Genomic DNA, 17,729 nt, shown 5'->3' with positions numbered 1-17,729 from the left:
GTAATTTCACCTATCTTTGAATCTGTCCAATGTCACTGTTCTTCTTACGTACTAAGAGTCAAATTTCTCAAGTCTCTTCTTACTATGTCTCAATCTCTAAATTTCTTCCTCTTTAATTCTGTTTTCTTACAGCCTGTCCCTCTCCTGAGCATTGCCACACTTGATGGTTGCTATAAGGATCTCATTCTCCTTTCATCACCATTGAAACTTTCTAGCTTTTTTCAACTTTATGCTAGTAAGAGAGACTCTACAAGCCTCAGGTGATAGTTTGTCTGTGACTGATTTTGCTCTGCTGGGCCTAACAGAAACTCCACTTCTTTGGCCCATCCTCTTTGTCTTCTTCCTTCTTGCTTATGTGGCTACTATTGGTGGAAACTTCAGTATCCTGGCTGCCATCCTCATTGAGCCCAAACTCCACACCCCCATGTACTTCTTCCTGGGGAATCTGTCACTGCTGAATGTTGGATGCATCACTGTCACTGTCCCTGCCATGCACAGCATGTCATAACCAATGAGAGAAACATTCCTTATAGGGCCTGCCTACCTCGGCTTTTCTTTACCCACCTCTTGACTAGGGTGGACTGCTTCCTGCTGACCATTATCACCTATGACCACTACCTGGCCGTCTGCCAGCCCCTCACCTACAGTACCCACATGGGCTTGAGAATCCAGTAAGCCCCGGTGTGAATGTCATTTGTCTTTTCCTTCACCAATGCACTAACCCAAACAGTTGCCTTGTCTACTCTTAAATTCTGTGGTCCCAATTTGATCAATCACTTCTACTATGACCTCCCACAGCTGTTCCAGCTCTCCTGCTCTAGCACCCAAGTCAATGAGCAATTGATCTTTGTAGCAGCAGCCTTCATGGGTGTGGTCCCTTGGTCCTTGTCACTGTGTCATGTGCCCAAGTGGTGGCTCCTGTGCTATGAATTTGCTCTACTGAAGGCAGGATGGAAGCCTTCTCTACATACAGCTCCCACCTCACTGTGGTGGACATGTTCTATGGGACAGGGGTCTTCAGCTACATGAAGCTGAGTTCAGTGGAGGCTTCAGACAAGGGTATTGGCATCCTCAACACTGTGATCAGCCCCATGCTGAACCCACTCATCTACAGCCTTAGGAACCCTGATGTGCAGGGTGCCCTGTGGCAGGTGCTCACAGAAAGACAGCTCCCCAAGCAAGACCCCTTTCTTTGGCCTTTAAGGATAGGCATAGCCCTGCTTACTGCTTCTGAGCAGTACTATGATTAGTGCAAGTGGAGTGTGAGTATGATGGCTTGGGATCAAGTCTGGCTTTAGAAGGAGAGCAAAATAAAAATAATAATATCAGCAAAAGAGTAGTGATTCACCACATACAAGGGAAATAACATAAGACTAAGTACTGACTACTCATCAGGCACCATAGAGGCAAGAAGGGAGTGGTATGACATATTTAAAACTCTGAAACATAAAACTTGCCAGCCAAGAATTCTTCATTCAGCAAAGCTCTCCTTCAAATTGAGGGAGAGATTAAAATTCTCAGACAAACAAATGCTGAGAGAATTTGTTACCAAGAGACTTGCCCTATCAGAAATACTAAAGGGAGCTCTACCAGCTGAGAAAAAAAGACAGGATAGAGAGGCCTGGAGAAGTGCCCAGAACTGAAGGTATTAGTAAGGGTAACTTAAAGGAAATAAAGAGAAAGACAGAAGAATAGATCTGAAAACCAAAAAATAAGATGGCTGATTTAAGAATTGCCTTCACAGCAATAACATTGAAAGTGAATGGATTAAACTCCCCAATTAAAAGGTATAGATGGACAGAATGGATTAAAAAATATGAACCATCAATATGCTGTTTACAAGAAGCTCATCTTATATCCAATGACACAAAGAATTGAAAGTAAAATGATGGAAAAAAATATTACATGCAAGCAATAGCCAAAAGAAAATGGGTGAAAATTCTAATGTCATAAAAAATAGACTTTAAGTGCAAAGATGTCATAAGAGACAAAAAATGACACTATATAATAACAAAAGGGACAATTCACCAAGAAGAAATAACAATCATGAATGTTTATACACCCAATCAAGGTGCTCCAAAGTGCATGAGAAAAATATTGGCAAAACTGATGGAAACTTTAGATGTTTCCACAATAATCATGGGATGTTTCAATACACTACTTTCTCCTATAGATAGAACAACCAGAGGACCAATAAGGAAACTGAGAACTTAACAATGTGATAAACCAATTAGACTTATCAGATATGCATAGAGAATTAACAGGATATACATTCTTCTCTAGTGCTCAAGGAACTTTTTCTAGGGTAGATCATATGCATAATCTATGAGGAGCATAAAACAAGCCTCAATAAATTTAAAAAGATTGAATTTATTCAAAGCACATTCTCTGATCACAATGGAATGCAACTGGAATTCAATAACCATAAAATATCTAGAGCATTCACAAATATATGGGAGTTAAACAACACACTCCTAAAGAATCAGTGGGTCAAAGAAGAAATTGCAAGAACAATTGCTGAATATCTAAAGATGAATGAAAATGAGAACACAACATATCAAAACCTATGGGATGCAACAAAGGTGGTGCTGAGGGGGAAAGTGATAGCTCTAGATGCATATGTTAAAAAGAAAGAAAGAGCTGAAAGCAAAGAACTAATGGAACTACTGAAGAAGATAGAGAATGATCCACAGACTAAACCTAAAGCCAGTAGAATAAAGGAAATAACAATGATTAAAACAGAAATAAATGATATGCAGAATAAAAAAATGGAATAAATAAAACAAAAAGGTGGTTCTGTGAGATCAGCAAAATTGACAAACCCTTTGACTGACAAAGATAAAAAGAGAGAATACCCAAATAAACAAAATTATAAATGAGAAGGGGGAAATTACTGTGGATCCTGAAGAAATTTTAAAAATCATAAGAAGATACTATGAACAACTATATGCCAACAAACTAGAAAATATGGAGGAAATGGATAATTTCCTGGGAACACATGAACCAAATAGACTGACATGAGAAGAAATAGAAGACCTCAACAAAACCAATCACAAGTAAAGAGATTTTGATTAGTCATCAAAAAGCTTCCTACAAATAAAAGCCCAGAGCCAGATGGCTTCACAGGAATTCTACCAAACTTTCCAAAAAGAACAGACACAAATCCTACTTAAACTCTTTCAAAAAATTGAAGAAAATGGAACATTACATAACTCATTTTATGAAGCTAACATCAGTCTAATAACAAAACCAGATAAAGATGCTACAAGAAAGGAAAACTATATGACAATCTCTCTAATGAACATAGATGCAAAAATTCTTAACAAAATACTTGCATTTTGAATCCAAAGACACATTAAATAATCATACACACAACCAGGTGGTATTCATCCCAGGCACGCAAGGGTGGTTCAACATAAGAAAATCAATCAATGTAATATGATGCATTAACAAATTAAAAGGAAAAAGTCAAGTGATCATCTCAATAGGTGCTGGAAAAGTCTTCAACAAAATTCAACACCGTTTTATGCAATTTTTAAAGATATATTCACATACCACACAGTCATCCAAAGTGTAAAATCAACTGCATCATCATATAGTTGTGCATTGATCACCACAATCAAGTTTTTGAACATGTTCATTACTCCAAAAAATAAAAATAAGAATAAGAATAAAAGTAAAAAGAAACAATTAAACATCTCATACTGTTTCCCCCCACACCATTATTCATTTACATTTTCTCCCCATTTTTTCTACTCATCTGTCCATACCTTGGATAAAGGGAGTGTGAGTCACAAGGTTTTCACAATCACACAATCATACCATATATGTTATATAGTTATATGATCATCTTCAAGAATCAAGGATACTGGATTGAAGTTCAACAGTGTCATGTATTTCCTTCTAGCTATTCTAATACACTAAAAACTAAACAGGGATATCTATATAACAAAAGAATAACCTCCAGAATGACCTCTCAATTCCACTTGGAATCTCTCAGCCACTGAACCTTTATTTTGTTTCATTTCTGTTTCCCCTTTTGCTCCAGAGGACTTTCAATCCTTTGAAGCCAGGTCCAGGTTCTTCCCTGGGAGTCCCGTCCTCCACTGCCAGGGAAATTTAGACTCCAGGGAGTCATGAACCACATATGGGGAGAGGGCAGTGAGTTACCTGCCAAGTGGGCTTAGAGAGAGACAGGCCACATGTAGGCAACAAAAGATGTCTTCTGGGAGTGACTCTTAAGTGCAATTGTAAGTAGGCTTAGCCAACCCCTTGCAGCAACAAGCTCCATAAGTGCAAGCCCCAGGATCAAAGAGTTGGCCTACTACAATGATAGTTCCCACTGCTTATGAGAATATTAGGAATTCCCCAGGTGAGGAAGTTTAATATTTCCACACTTTTTCCCAGTTCATCAAGGGGGCTTTGCAAATACTTTTAATTATCTGCCCAAATTACTCTGGGATGTTTTGGGGTTTCACACTAACCTGTAAAAACCAACCAGATATCACCCCCTATTCAAGTTTCCATGTAATTATGGTGTTTGAATAAACTGACCACACAATTTAAATTATATAGCATGCTGCAGAAAATATAGATTTTGCATCAGATAAACATCTCTTTCTTTGGTCTCACACAGAAACTGAGATTTTAGAACATAGTCAATATCATCCTTTTCCCTTTAGTCTGGTTTATCTTAGTTCTAATCAATTCCATTTTGTTCCTGTTTCTAATTGAAGTCTATCTCCTTTTCAGCCTCTTACACATTTGCTTATGGGGTAAATCTGATATTCATAGCTGCCAAACTCAGGTGCTGAGTCTCAGGTGTCACACGGATACCCAAAGTTCCAGAGACAGACAAGTTAAACACAAACAGTTCAACATCTCAGAATTTATAGATAATGGTTACAACTCATGAATAGATTTGACTGTTGTAAGAGCTTACAATCTAGGAACCTTTTCCATAAGTCTTCCCCAGATAACCTATACTCTCAGATTCAATTCTCAGAATTTGCACATTATAGTTAGCCCATATTAGTGAGGTGTTATAATGTTGTCTTCTTGATTCTGGCTTATTTCACTCAACATACTGTCCTCAAGGTCCATTCACCTAGATGCATACTGCACAACTTCATTTCTTCTTGCTTCCATTCAGTATTCCATTGAATGTATTTACCATATTTCATCATTCCATTTATCAGTTGATATACCCTTAGGCCACCTCCATCCATTGTGAATCATGAATACAGCTTCCATAAACAACAGTGTGCAAAGTCCACTCATGTCCCTGTTCTTGGTTCTTCCAAGTATATATCCAATAATGGGGTTGCAGGACCATATGAAAACCATATAGCTAGCTTCCTGTGGAACCACCACACTGCTCTCCAGCTGGGATGTACCATTCTACTTCCGAACCAACAGAGAATACACATCCTTCTCTCCACATTTTCTCCAGCACTTGTATCCCTCTGTTATTTTTATAAACAGATTTGTTCACACACCATACAATCAATCCTAAGTAAACAATCAATGATTCTTGATGTAATCACATAACTATGCATTCACCACCACAACTGATATGAGGACATTTCCATTTCTTCTGCAAAGAAAGAGGAAAAGGCAAAAACAAAATGAAAAATATAAATATAAAAGAACAAAAAAATTAAAAATTAAATACAATGGAAGGGTCATAGAACAACATCACCAAGAATCCCATACCCCTTCCTTATATCCCCTTCTTATAGGCATTTAGCTTTGGTATAATGCCTTTGTTACAATTAATGGAAGCATCTTACAATGTTACCATTAACTACAGGCTGTAGTTTGCATTGACTGTATTTTTCCCCTATACCATCCAGTTTTCAACACCTTACAATGTTGACATTTATTGGTTCTCCCTCATTTAAAAAGATTCTTAATTTTGTTCATTTAATCACCTTCACTGACCACTCTAGGTTTTACTAAGTTATACAATCCTTGTCTCTATCTCCTGTCTTTCCTTCTGGTATCATGGAAGTTCAGGGTACTTACAATATTGTGCCACCATCACACACTATTATGCTATCCATTCCATTTCTGGATCTATACAATCAATCTCATTGAACCTTCTGTAATCCTTCAGCATCAAATGCCTGTTCAGTAACTTCTTTCTATCTCCTGAAAACATGTGATCTGAACTCTCAAATTTCAAGTTTCACTCATCAATACTAGCTCACATTAGTGAGACCACAAAGCATCTATACTTTCATTTCTGGGTAATTTCACTCAACATAATGTCTACTATCTACCATTTTGTCTGTTGGATTTTATATGTCATATCTTATTTTATTTTTATTTTTTCCTTTCTCTCTCTTCTTACCCTTACTGACATTCTTCGTTTCTGCACTCTTCCCCAAACTTCTCTCTCCTGTCTTTTCTTAACTGTCTGTAGTGCTTGCTTTAGTATTTCTTGTAGAGAAGGTATCTTTTTCACAATCTCTCTCACTGTTTGTCTGAAAATATTTTAAATTCTCCCTCATTTTTGAAGGACATTTCTTGTTTGGTAGTATTTCTCATTCAGTATTTTAAAGATATCTTACCACTGCCTTCTTGCCTCCATGGTTTATACTGAGATTTCCACCCATAGTCTTATCAAGCTTCCTTTGTATGTGATGGATCACTTTTCTCTTGATGCTTTCATAATTCTCTCTTTGCCTTTGACATTTGATAATCTGATTATTAAGTGTTTTGGAGTCAGTTCACTTGGATCTATTCTGTTTGGGGAATGCTGCAATTCTTGGTTCTGTAATTTTATGTTTTTTATAAGACATAAACATGATTGAGTCTCCTGGCTCAAGGCCACACTCCAGACTCAGTTATCCCCCCAAACTGTGAACTCTTTATATTCACATCCTTGTGAATATCTTCCTGACCACATGTGCTAGAATTTCTTTGTGGTCTAATCTGGAAGTGAAATTGCAGTGTCAGAGGTATATGAATTTTCAGCTTTAAGAGAGATTGCCTAATTCTTTTGAAAGTGGTTCTACTAATTTACAGTCTCATCAGTAAGTCATATTATTTTCCATTTTTCCACTTGAAATTCTCATACTTTTACAATTTGTTAAAAGATAAAGGATGTTAAATTGAATTTTTTAATTTGCATTTCTCCATTTCTAATGAGATCAAACATCTATTCATTTGTTTCTTGGCCATTTGTTTATTGTCTTGTCACCTGCTACTTCAAGTTTTTGCTTATTATTTCCTGCTGGGTTTGGTCTTTTTCTTATTATTGTGTAAGACTCTTATGTGTTCTGATTATAAATCCTTTAATGGTCATGTATGTAGCAAATACCTCTTTCAGTCCATGCCTTGTCTTTACACCTTCTTTGTAGTTTCATTTTCATATGAATAATGTTAATTTCAAAGAATTCAAATTTTACAGTAATTTCTCTTAGGGTTTGTGCATCTGTGTGGGGGTGAAGAAATCAGCTGGTACCATACCACAAATCTGTTTTCTTCTAAAATTGTTGAAATTTTTCTCTTCAAATTATTCCATTAGAAATTGTTTTCCATACTTATATATGGGTACCCAATTGTCCCAGAAAAATTTACTAGCCAAGCCATCCTTTCCTTGCCTGTTATAAAAGCAACATATGCCATATACTAACTTGTAATATATGCTTGGTCTGTGGTGGGCTCACTAGTCTGTTATATGGGGCAGTTGTCAGTCCCTATGACCATCCTACTCCACTGTTAAGATTATATCAACTAAAGCCCTATTAAAACACTTCAATACCTGAGAGGGCAATTCTTTCCCTACATGAATTTTAGGGAGGATCAGTTTATTAAGTTGCATTTTTAAGAGAAAAACATTGGTATTTTGATTGGGATTGCATCAAATTCATAGATTAGTTGGAGAAGAATTGACAGTTTTGCCACATTGAGTGTTTCTAACCATGAACATTGTATATCTCCCAAACATTTAGAGATTCTCTTTTTACCTGTGGTAAAGTTTTGTAATTTTTTTTGATAGTGGTCTTGGACCTCTTGTTAGAATTAATTTTAGATGCCTAGATGCCTTAAAATTTTCACTGTTATTGTGAATGGAGATCTTTCCTTAAAATATATTTTCTAACTATTCTTCTTAATATAGTGACAGTTTTGATTTTTTAATACTGATTTACAGCCTCAAATCCTGCAGAACTCTCTTAGTTTATCTATAAATTCCCCCGAATGTTTTTTTCAGACACCAGATGTTGTCTGAATTTTATCCACTTTGAACTTTCCTTTCCAATTCTTGTATGGCCAAAATATGGAAGGGAGAATATTTGCTTGTAAAGATCAAATAAAGACATAAATAATAAAATAAAAGGTTAATTTCTCTCCTTTGTAAAAGCCCCAAGTTGGGGATCTTGGTAGTAGGTGGCACTCAAAGTTACGTAGGGAGAATCACACAGAATCATTCCACCATGTGACTGACTCCTTGCCATTTGCATCCAGTTGGCAAAAGGGAAAGAGAATATGGTGAAAACCCAGAACAGGGACACATCAATCCATGAGTAGACTCGGTCACATGACCACAGCTCACAGAAAGGATGCCTGGGTAATGAAGGATAGCTAAGTGTCCAAGAAGAAGAGAACAAACTGCATTTGAGTGAGTGGATATTAGTCTCTACTACAGTTAGTATGGCCTGAGATTATAAGATGGATCAAAAAGGAGGAAAAGTATAATCAGTTAAAGGAGCAATACAACATTTTGTGTAGAAAATGATGATGGTCTAATCTAAAGCAGTGAGAGTAAATACAAATGTTGAGTTAACTAAGATTTCTTTTAAATGAAGAAGAAACAAGATCAGATGCAGACATGATGGATAAACAGGTTTAATGCTCCTATGAGCATCCCATATATTAGGAAACCAGGAAATACACATGAATTCAACTCAAGAAATATTGAGTGCTAACCACTAGTGCACTCTGTTTTTATTGCATGATTATTCTTTAAACCTACAACTTCTCTAATAAAAACAAATTAATTTTAAAAACACCTTCGTCAATACAATGAACAATAGTCCACACTAATTTTTCCAGAGATGGTAAAATAAAATAAGATAGAGTTTTCTTCCTCAGAACTTGCTCATGTAGAATGTACAGAACAAAGGGTTGGCTGAATGTGTTGGCAGGATGAATGAACATGGAAATATGGGAAAGACAGATCAAGTCAATAGATATACAATTTAGAGACATTGACACAGCAGTAAATGAAGCCACTATGGAGTTAGATAAGTCACCAAAAGAAATAACAACCAAAAAAATAACGGAACAAAAAGAAAAGAATTGTGACTAAGGGATTGGAAAAGAGATACAGCTTATCAAAGGACAAGGGGAAAGTCTGCTTTGAAAATAGGACACATGTGAAGGACACTTTCTAGGTTGGTTATACCTAAATAAACCCAATTGTTCTTGTGATTTACAATCTCTGAATGCCAGTGTAGACACCTGTTACCCCCTGGGCTCTGGCTCAATCTGTGTTTGGTCAGTGGACAAGTTACTGATTGTCTGGGCTGCTCCCTCCACCAATACAACTTTTGCACAGGATTGTTTGGTCAAAGAATCCCAATACTGCCCTTTCTTGTCATGTGTAATAAGATTACTTTGTTATTCAGGCCCTTCTACTAATTTATAAGGCACTTGGGAGTTGAGACTATGTCTGTATAGGTTGAATAAATTGATGAATAAACAGTATTTATTATATATTTATTATTTTTCCATGAGCCTAATAAAGTGTCTAGGACATGGAATGCAGAGAGTTAATTATTTCTAAAATGATTAAAACCTAGTTGTCTGGGTGGTGGTGCTGGGTTAGCACATAATGAGCACTTATGATGTAGAGATTGATTATTTCCTGCACATGAATGTCCAGGGGTGACTGATAGTCCCATGTACCAACTGGAATATTTCCCCATATATTGTCTCTGTATTTAGTAAATGCAGTATGAGAGAAGGCTGATTATTGGAGTTAGAAGTAACAGATAAGGGACTTATTGCACACAGTAAATTCACTAATTCTGCAATTCACTCCCTTTCATGTTGAAGAAGCCATGAAGAAGGAAAACCAGTCCTCTACCCTGTGTTTCATCCTCCTAGGAGTTAGTAACCAGCAGACAGAGGATGATTTCTTTTTCATCCTCTTCCTCTTCATCTACCCCATCATACTGATGGGAAACCTGCTCATCATCTTGGCCAATCACTCTGATGTTTGCCTCCACAACCCTATGTAATTTTTCCTTGCCAACATCTCCCTCATTGACATATTTTTATCATCTGTAATCATCCCTAAGATGCACACAAATCATATCTTGGGCAGCAGAGCCATCTCCTTCAGGGGATGCATTATGCAGACATATTTCATGCTTTCCTCAGCTAACACTCACAGCTACATCTTAGCTGTGATGGCATATGATCGGGCTGTGGCCATCAGCTGCCCACTTCATTACACAAAAATTATGAACCCAAGGTCTTGTTTCCTGCTTGTTGCTGGGTCTTGGATTATTGGAATCACCAATTTCCTCCCCCACAATCTACTCACAGCTGGTCTGAACTTCTGTGGCAACCAGGAAGTGGCCATCTTCTACTGTGATCTTAGCAGTTTGATCAAGTTGTCCTGTTCTGACATGCACTTTAATGTGAAGATGATGTACCTAGGGGCTGGGGTTTTCTCCTTGTCATTAATATGCATCATCTCCTATCTTCAGGTCCTTGCCACTGTCTTATGGGTTTCATCCACCAGGGGTGTGCTCAAAGCCTTCTCCACCCCTAGCTCCCACCTCAAAGTTGTCTCTCTGTATTATGGGATGGTGATGGGCTTTTATTTCTGCTCTCTGATCAGTCAAAGCCTGAAGGATGCAGTGATAACTGTGATGTATTTGGTGGTGACCCCATTGTTAAATCCTTTCATCTATAGCCTGAGAAACTGGGACATGAAGGCTGCCTTGGGGAAGCTCTTCAGCAAAAGTTTCCTTATAATGAATGTAAGGTCATGCATGCATTAGACACTACAGTCCCTAATTTGAATGCACTTGAGAATCCAGTTCCAGTGTCATCCTTTCCAAGTATCCAGCTTTGAACTTTCCAGCCAGAAAATCCCTCCATTCCAAAATCCTGTAAGAGTTTGATGAGACTGCAGTCTTACAACATGACCACTTTGTATGCATTATTGTTCTTTTGGCAGAGTGGCAGGACAAGAACCTTAGTTTCATGTTCCAGCTGTGCTACTGACTAGCAGAATAGAGTTTGGAAAGTCTCAGCATTTTCTTCTACATCTGCAAGTTATGACCAAAAATATTTGCTGTGCTCTATCACACTGTTATTGGAACACATCATTTCATGTTATGAAGGATGTAAATCACTATCGGAATGTCAATTTTTACCATTTGTTTAAGCTTCATAGGCCGCTTAAGTAAATATCATAAAATAGACTGGCTTAAAAAATGGGAATGTATTAGCCTATGGTTTTCAGGCCAGAAAAATTTCCAAATCAAGGCAATCCTATTTTCCCAAGACTGTGGTAATCTTGGCAGGCTGCCAACCACCTTTGGTCCTTAGGTTATCACATGGCAAGGCACATGGTGGTGCCTCCTGGGCTCTCCCTTGAATTCTGGGTTCCATTGATTTCAGCTTTGGCTCCTCCAGCTGTGACTTTCTCTCTCATTGTCTGAATTTATTCCACTTATCAATGACTTCACTAATAGGATTAAGAACAATCTTGATTGAAATGGGTCACCCCTTAACTGAAATAGCCTCATGAAAATGTTCTCCTTGCAATGGGTTCATATCCACAGCAATGGATTAAATTTAAGAGCATATTTTTCCGGAGTACGTACAGACTCAAACCACCACTCAATTATTAGGCTTGATTGCTGCTTCTATGCTTTCAAGACTGAGGACAAGAGCTGTCTTAATGTATCTCTATTACTCTCACAGTGCTGGTGCATCCATTCACTATTGGTGGAAAGTGGCATGAATGAATGAAAATATCAGACACTAAAATGTATCTGAATGATCAGACATAATTACACAAGAGTGTTCACACATAATTATACAAGACATTATCTACCCATCCATTGACCTCTTAAAATAAACTCATTTAGGAGATATTTTTGTTCTTACTGCACAGTTCATTAAACTAGACTATCTCTAAACATCATAAGACTCTCTTTAAAATCTTACTAGAATAACACACACCAATAGATTGATTGCATTTTAAAGTAATAAAGAATTGGCACATTCTGCATAAATTATAACATGAAATAAAGCTGAGTATCCAGAAAATTTGCATACCAAATAATAAAGTAAAAGAGATTTATTGAAACTGATGTCTGCATGTTTCTCCAGCATGGCCCAGGGTAGATGAGGCTTTTATTCTGGGTGACCAGCTCTGGTTATGTAGATAATATTCCTCAAACACCCACAGCTAATTCAGCAGGACAAAAATAGCTCCTCAAGGAAGACCACTCCCAATGATCTCATTCTATTCATTGAAAATTTTAAATGTTTTACAAAATATTTATACTATATCATTGATTGTCCATAAATCTCTCCTTTCCAAACAGAATAATGATTTAAAGAGTTGAATTGAGGGCATCTTAGAACAGTGTACAAGTTTTTCCTTTATCTACTTTTTTTAATTGCCGGTAAAAATTATCTAGAGATAGTAAACACTGCCAAGAGTTTGTCCAAGGATGTTGAAAGATGATTCTATTTACGTTTTAATGCTTTCTTAGGCTATAAAACACCAAGGAAGAGAAAAATTTAATGAAAAAAGATTTGATTACAAATGCATCTGAAACTGGTGTGTATATGATAAACTGATGGAATGAATGAAGATATTTTATTTCAGTATGTCAACTTTAGCCAAAGAAGATGTTACTTGAATCTATTTATTGTCTGTATGTCCTCTTTATGATGTTAAGTTTGGTGTCTGAGTTATTCATTGCTGTACACCCAGCACTTACAACAGGGCTAGTATATAGTAGTTACTCAGTAAATTTTTGTTAAACAAGTAAATGAATCTTGAAATATTCTGCTTAAATAATGAATTAATAAATATTAATTTTGCTCTTGTGGGTGAACTCAAGAGGGCCAAAGGATATAAGATATTCCTCATAGTAAAAAATAGGTGCCAAAGAGGATAGAAAAAAAAGACTGAAGAAATACAGCTTCTTTGAAAAACTCAGTACACTTAACTTCTGAATCAATCGCACACCATTCCTGTGTTCCTTAAAGTTAGACAGGGGGGTTGACCTCCCTACCATAGTTCCTGCAAGGGGTGAGAATATGTGTATGTTTGTAAATCCAACTGCAAATAAAAATCATGGCACCTGTATCTGAAGTCAGTCATGGTTTGCCTTAGTTATCTTCCTTTGATTCTGCCTAACACACCATCCTGAAGAAATTATTGATGCTTTTTAAATTAATTTACTTTGTGGACCAATGCTCCAGTATTGACTAAGTCTGGAAAATATTGTGTAACTTGTACATCAGTTAAAGTCTAGTCAAAAAACAGGGTTTTTTTTGTTTGTTTGTTTGTGTCTTTGTTTTCAGTTTAACTGACATATTAGTATATACTATTTTAAGTATAATTTTTCTTAAAGAATCTGTAGATCTAAAGAAAATTGTGAAGAAAGTACAAAGTTTACATGTACCCCCCCCATTATTAACACCTGGCATTAGCATGGGACTTTTGTTACAATTGATCAAAGAACATTTTTATAATTGGACTATTAACTATACTACACAGTTTACATTAGGGTTCTGGTTCCCTGTTTGTGTTGTACATTCCTACATTGCTGTTGTTGTTTTCAATTTCTATTCTAACATCTCTATATAATGTTAAATGTCCCCTTTCAACCACATTCAAATATATAATTCAGTGCTGTTGTTACATTCACAATGTTGTGCTACCATCACCCCAATAAAAATTCTGTATGGCTTAAGGTCCAGGTATTCTGAACAAAGAAGAATTGGGACAGGGAATTGATGGAGGTGTTAAGACATTGGTAGAGAAAACAGACTGATGCTGAGGACATCCACAGATTATTGACTACAGGAGTAAGTCAGTTCCACTAAGAGTGGGGAACAAAGGGTAAAAGATGGTGACACCAGAACCAGTGAGGTGACCCAAAAGGTTATTCCTGAGTGTTGGAGTCCTCAGTGGTCCTGCCTTTCATGTTTTTTAACTGTAGTTTCTACTCATCTTTGCTGTTGGACACTGAAATACTAACAGTAAACCTCAGAGAAAACCTGGGATTCCAGATATTGTCCTCCACGTCCCCAACATGCAGCAGCAATTCAATCACCCTTGATAATTCTCATCCTTGATAATTGGGATCAATCATTCTTGCCAGAGCATATTAGGCTTAAAAAATAGAATTCTCAAAATATAACAGTTGATACCATTTTTACAATGTTACAAATATGTAACAGCTCTTTGTCTTGCAGCTCTTTGTCCTTTCAATCATCTCTCTAGAAGGACTGCTGATGTCCATCATGACTAATTTACTTCCTGAAGTATCAGATCTGCCTAAACTGCCAATTGAAATCCTTTTTCTGCTCTTTCTTCATTGCTGTCTTCTGTATCCAGAGACATTTTCTTCTAAATTTTTTTCTAAGTATGCTGCCTCTTATTTTTAGTCTTAAAAACATGAAAAATATAAATTCTAAAAGATTTTCTGTTCCTTAATTTAAATTCCATTCAATTATAAGTTTCTCACTCAGTTAATTAAGATGTAGGTACAATTCTCTAATGCAGAAAATATACTTCACACATCATTTCTTTATTTAAAATGCTGTTAAATAAGAGGATTTAACCACTGGAATTTGACAACACACAATTAAATTTTCCCTCCATCACCATCAGAGGCTTTCCTCCATTGGGAGACAGGGGTCAGGGATTCCTTGGATAAGTTAAGGAATGCTGCAGTCACTGTCTGCAGATAATATTTGTAAAATATCTGTCATGTTGTATCATTCTAGCCATGTCTGGACAGGGCTATCCTGGGAAGTGGAGTTTGATCTGAACACAGGGCAGGTAACCACAGGCCTGTACCACTGCATGACCTGACACTTATGGAGAGGAAAATGCAAGTTAACAAATGTTTCAACATTTAATCTGTGCATGGCCTGATGGGAGATTATTGAGAGTTGGCTAACAAAAGACCAGTGTAGGAGGTAGTGAAATAATAATTAACATTTAGTAAGTGACATTCAAAACAAAGAACACTATGCTCCAGGATCTAAGAATTTTTCAGCTCCAGGATCTAAGAATTTTTCAGCTCTTATTTCATTTGATCCACATAACAACTTTATGAAGATCCTGTTATTGTTGTTGCTGTTACTCCTGTTTTACAGAAGAATAAGTAATATAATTGCCCAAGTTAGTAATGTCAGAGCCTGATTCAAACCCAACCAGGCTCACAGTCTTCACCATGGTCCTCTCAGAAAGGTCAGAAGCTCTCGGCCACAGGATGTGCTAAATTATAGGATAATGACCATTATTCTGGGATGTTATAAAAGGAACACATATAAGAAATGGACCACACAGCATCTAGACCCTTCCCATCTCTAAGAATCTAAAAACCTCTCCTACCTTAATCCTCCTCAAGTCAGATCCTAGACCAAAAGTGAAATGAAATTATTTTTCATTGTTACACATAACACCAAAGAGGCTTTAGCATGGACAGAAAGGACAGCCAGGAGTATGCTTACAATCAGGACTTACACTTTTAGTACACATGTGTATTATTTTACATATCAGCATTTACAAATATTGTGTGATAGACACTTGCTTTAGTTCCATCACATTATATAATTTTGATTTATACATGTCAATTCATTCATTTTAACCATATGCAGAATTCATTAATAAGTAAATTACATACTTTATCATCCATTTCTCAGTTCTTTGATGCCTTGTGAGAATTCTGTATGACAGTACACATTCTTGTCAATATCATCTGGCTCATGTGTGCCAGAGTTTCTCTAGGGTCTAATGTAGCACTGAAATGGCTGGGTCAGAGGGCATGAATTTTTAGCTGTTTGAGAGATTGCCTGATTGTTTCCAAAGTGTTAATACTAATTGAAATTCTCATCACTAGGGCATATGAGTACCCATTTTTCCATTCCTTCCATAACACATGAAATTATCAGATGTATACACATGTTCCAAGAGAATGAGGTAAAATTGAATGTAATTTGTATTTACATTTTTCTCATTATTAAGTTTGAAGAGCTATTCTCTTATTTGCCATACCAGTTTCTTCTTCTGTGACTTGTCTACTCAGGTCTTTGCTCTTTATTTCATCCTGGGTTTTTGGACTTTTGCTCATTAGTGTGTAAGATTCTTATGTGTTCTGAACATGAATTCTTAATTGATTGTGTGCAGCAAATACCTCTCTCCAATCCATAGCTTATATTTCCCCTTCTTTATGATGATGTTCATATAAATGTTTTTGTCAAATTTTATAGTCAGTGTTTTACAATATTGTCAAAAGATTGTATTTTTACACTATTTTCTCTTATGTTTTGTGCATTTTTTCTGGTTTAAGAAATGAATCCCTAAAGTGATACCATAAACATATATTCCTCTCAATTTTTTGAAGTTTTCCTTTTCACAATTAATACTTTATGAATAAATTTCTGTGTTTGTTTGTATATGGATACACAATTAGTTTAGCACAATTTGCTACATAGGCAGCCCATTGTTTCTCTGCCTGTTATAAAATGAACCCATATCATATACTACCTTCTATGATATGTTTGGTCCATGGTGGGCTCTCTATTCTGCTACATGAGGAATTTGTCAGTCCCTATACCAGGACTGCTGCACTGTTGGAATATCACAGGTAAAGCCCTAGTTCAACCTTCAATGTCTGATTGGTTAATTCATCCCTCATCATTTTTGTTCTCAAATTGTTTTACCTCATCTTGTTTTTCTAAACTATCACATGAATTTTAAGAAGTTTTTGAGGTTCCATGATTAAAAGACATTTGGGCTACCATGACCAGGAGGGATTTTACCCAGGGTACAAGGGTGGTTCAACACAAGAAAATCAATGTAGTATACTACATATCTAAGTCAAAGCAGAAGAACCACATGATCATCTCAATCAATGCAGAAATGGCATTTGAGAAAATTCAACATCTTTCCTGATTAAAACACTTCAAAGGATAGGAATAGAAGGGAATTTTCTCAATATAAAGGCAATATATGAAAAACCCATTATACTCAATAGGGAAAGATTGAAAGCTTTCCCTCTAAGATCAGGAACAAGACAGGGATGCCCACTGTCACCATTATTATTCAATAAAATTGTGCTGGAAGTTCTAAATTGAGCATTAGGCAAGAAAAAGAAATAAAAGACATCCAAATTGGAGAAAAGAAGTAAAACTTTCACTATTTGCAGATGACATGATTCTGTATGTATAAAATTCAGAAAAATCTATAGAAAAGCTATTAGAACTAATCAATGAAAACAGCAAAGTGGAAGGCTATAAGAAACCCTGTAAAAATCTTTAATGTTCCTATACACAAGTAATGTGCAATGAGAGGAGGAAATCAAGAAAAAAATTCCATTTACAACAGAAACTAAAAATATCAATTATTTAGGAATAAACTTAACCATGCCATAAAAGACTTATACAGAGGAAGCTATAAGAAACTGCTAAAGGAAATAAAACAGGACTTTAAAAAATGGAAG

The 17,729-nt window shown here is 36.3% G+C and overlaps 2 pseudogenes; both read left to right on the top strand.

Moving 5' to 3' along the window:
- The first annotated feature begins 229 nt into the window (after positions 1–229).
- Positions 230–1,250, top strand: LOC119514652 (annotated as a pseudogene).
- Positions 1,251–10,073: 8,823 nt separating this feature from the next.
- Positions 10,074–11,024, top strand: LOC119514651 (annotated as a pseudogene).
- Positions 11,025–17,729: the final 6,705 nt, after the last annotated feature.

Source organism: Choloepus didactylus, chromosome 18, assembly GCF_015220235.1.
Source record: "Choloepus didactylus isolate mChoDid1 chromosome 18, mChoDid1.pri, whole genome shotgun sequence".
Lineage (NCBI taxonomy): Eukaryota > Metazoa > Chordata > Mammalia > Pilosa > Megalonychidae > Choloepus > Choloepus didactylus.
The sequence above is the reverse complement of the archived record's forward strand: the minus strand, read 5'-3'. Positions and strand labels throughout refer to the sequence as shown.